This window comes from Brassica oleracea, chromosome C7, assembly GCF_000695525.1.
Source record: "Brassica oleracea var. oleracea cultivar TO1000 chromosome C7, BOL, whole genome shotgun sequence".
Taxonomy (NCBI): domain Eukaryota; kingdom Viridiplantae; phylum Streptophyta; class Magnoliopsida; order Brassicales; family Brassicaceae; genus Brassica; species Brassica oleracea.
The window spans coordinates 14,888,827-14,892,618 of NC_027754.1; positions in this window are offsets into that span (position 1 = coordinate 14,888,827).

Genomic DNA, 3,792 nt, shown 5'->3' on the forward strand with positions numbered 1-3,792 from the left:
TAGTTTCCGACTCCGACGACGATACAACGCCCTCCTCCATGGATTCCACGGCACCGACATCTCCACCGGTGGATGTCGTTGATGTCGGCTCATCCACAAAATTCCCTAGAAGGCTGTTTGCTCCGAGATTTTTCTCCACGCAATTGCGGCTGAACATTTACTCCAAAGCCAATGTCATTGCCTCTGTAGCGTCTGCTCTAAAAGGTTCTTCGGCCATGGACTGGTTACTCTGCTCTCAGTTTAGCAAACTCTTTCGGCTACCTGTTGCTCGATGCCCGAACTCAACCAAGCTCATTGGCAGCCTTCTCTGCCGGCAGCTTATTACGATTCAAAAATATGAACTTTGGTTCACTTTCGGTCATCATCCTCTTCTTTTCTCCGTAGATGAATTTAAGGAAATAACTGGCTTGAACTGCGGCGTATTCGATGTTGAAGACTCATAAAATGAGGTTAATGAACCAGGTAGTATGTGGAAGCAACTCTTTGATACAACGGTAGGTGAAATAACTGTGGTTCAGGTGCTTAAGATGCTAGAGAACCCATATCTTGCGGATTGGAAACAAGTTCCTTTGGCTCTGATAGCGTAGGTGGACGGGGTTTTGTGTTGTACTAATAAAACACTCAAGCTCACCCCTAAGTATGTCGAAATGCTCAGCAACCTGGAGTCTTTCATGAATTATTCATGGGGGAGGACCTCGTTTTTATACACCATATCTCGTTTTTTACCTCCCCCGGTTAGTGTCGAAACCCCTGACCCGCTGCACACACTACGGATCCGGTTATCTCAAAAGAAAACCGCATGCTATGGCTTTCCACTAGCTCTCCAGTTGCTCGCTTTTGAAGCGGTTCCTAAGCTGTTGGCCAGAATTCCCGCTGCGGATAACACAGACGATTTTTTGGATAACCTTTCGTGTTGTGGAAACACCGTGGTTATCCTCAACACAAACGACATTGTCGCTGTCGAAGGAGAGCCAGATGTAAGTTCCTTCTCTTCTATATTATTTACAAGAGCTTATTTCTGTAACATTCTTTAATTGACCCCTGTTATCTGCCATTGTAGGTTATTGTACATTTCAGCCTCGTCCCCGAAGCTGAGCGACACTTCTGGTTGGACGAGGTTGAGGACCCGAAAGTAACTCGTTTAGTCGACCACATCCGTTCTGTCCATACATTTAGAACTGAAGATTTCGAAGGTGGAGACATGTCATTTGGTAAAGACAATGCAATTCCGGAAGGCAAACCTCAAGGTGTACCCCTTATACAGCGTTCTCTACGACCACGTAAACGTGCTGCTGTTGTTATTGAAGACCTAACGACACCCGAACACAACGAACCCGACGTCCCGCCTGAATCAGGAAGGGCTCCAAACGAAGATTTGAAATCGTGGATTCTAGAGCAGTTTCAAAACCTTAAGAATGGGATATACGAGCGCTTAGACCAGTTTGAGAAAACATTATGCGATCACTTCGGTGTGCCCCTACCTAACATCCACAACAAAGGCAAGAGGAAGGTGGGAGAAGATGATCATGGATACTCCGGTTCTCCGAAAAGTGTCGAGAACCAGTATAAAAAGCAGCGGCCAAATCGGAAGTCAAGAAAAATAAATTCAACGGTTCCTAAGCCTGGACAGGAAATGCATTCGTATCCACTTCACTCTGCAGACGGCTTAGAGGTACACCCAATTAAACAAGTTTGAAATTTAACATATTCTGATGTTTTCAGATAATGTATATGTAATTTAGAAGCCAGTTTTGTAAGTTAGTTATTTTTTTTCTTATCTTGAGTTATAATAACATGGATTTTAAGACTTTGTGTTTATACATTATATACCTTCATGTCGCATTGACAATTTGACATTAGGCTAGATTATATTATTTGTATCTCAACTAGGAAATATCAACATTTGTGTGTTACCCAAAATTCAGGGAACCATAGGAAACACGCAACCTGGCTTCAGCAGGGAGACTCGCGAGAACAACGAGAATTCAACTCTTCTTACTCCACAATTCAATCAGAACGCAACCGATCAGGTTTTATAGGTTTCTGTTTGTGACAACGTGGTTTTAAATTTATTGTATCAATGTTAATGGAGCTGTACGTTTTCAAACAGGAACAATTCGATCAAAACGCAACCTATCAGGTTAAGTGATTTATAATTTGTTTTTCAGAACCTTGTTTTAAACTTAGTGTACCATTTTTAAAGAAGGTGTACGGTTTTCATACAGGAGCCACGTACACCAAACGCTGTACCAGATGAATCACAGACTCCAAACCCCCTCACAACGCTGACTATTTATAGGGGTCTTTTTTTTGCTCGGCCACAGGCCTATGTGTCACCAGCCAAGGTGAGTCAACCTGCTGTGAATTAGTCTTTTCTTTGGTAACATAGCAGCGTAGAAATTTCTCGATTTTTATATTGGGTTGTTCACACTGCTTGCAGAAAGATGACACCTACATTGGTGAAAAAGCTGTGGATGTCAAGTGGGATGAAGCAAATCCTCATGCATACAGCGCAGTGAAAGAAGTACATGCGGGTGAACGTCCATCATCAGATCCGAATCCGGAATCTGCCCCAGATTTTGCATCCACCAGAAGTGAAGATAATGTTGGACCTGTTTTCACAAACCTGAGTGGTCAAAAACGCAAGCACCCGTTATAGAAGGCGGTGTACCTGATTCGATGGCCGTTCAAAATCCGACATCCCCGGTTGAGGAGGACGAGAATTATGAAAGCTACAAAGAAAACATCTCATTTGATTCCCAGTTGCAAGGGAAACAACCTCGAGCTGTAGAAGATATGCCTGGTTCTGAGACGGATGAGGACGACAATTATGTGGAGAGTGGTGGTAAACGTGTGCCCAAAAAATCCCAGAAGATTCACGGAGTGTACACCCCAGATTCAAGGCTGAAAAGGTTGTTCATGAGCGAGAAGAAAGCTGAGTATAGGCCCCTACCGAAGATCTGGTTCTGAGACATATGAGGACGACAATTATGTGGAGAGTGGTGGTAAACGTGTGCCCAAAAAATCCCAGAAGATTCACGGAGTGTACACCCCAGATTCAAGGCTGAAAAGGTTGTTCATGAGCGAGAAGAAAGCTGAGTATAGGCCCCTACCGAAGACAAACTGTCCTATTTTTAAGAAATTCAGCGATATTCTCAGTGAAAACGTCGAGCAGTAAGTGTGGGATGTCATTTACTGTTATATACATATAGACATCTTGTTTCCGCTGATTGAAAATGTCGTTCTCCTTGTTTAAATTTGCAGGCAGTTCGCAATCAAAACCAATCACATTGTCACGAATTCTTTCTTCCTTGACATAGCTACACCCGGGAACTGGTTGTCTGACGAGGTACTATATCTTTTTTCACCTCCCACAATTAAAAGATTGTCAACTTTAATTTATTTTTGTAAAATCTTAAAACAGCACATGCATGTCATAATGCAAATGTTGTGGAGGCGTCGTGGAAGTGTTCTGCAGAAAAACCGGAGGGTAATATGTGATCCGTACTTTACAAAGATCATTACCTCAAAGTGGTCTGCTTTCAGTGAAGCCAAGGATAAGTTACATTTTGATTGGGGCACAAACATAGCATCTTATGTCACCGGAATGTGTAGGGGCAAAAACCTTAAGTTGCAACTTGGTCGCTATATCGACGTGGTGTATGCTCCAATTCTGGCAGGATAAGCATTGGGTTGGTCTTTCTATTAACCTGCAGACTTCTAACGTCACCATCTTTGATTCTTTCATCACTGCGAATCCGACTGAAACACATGTCGACGCACACATGACTC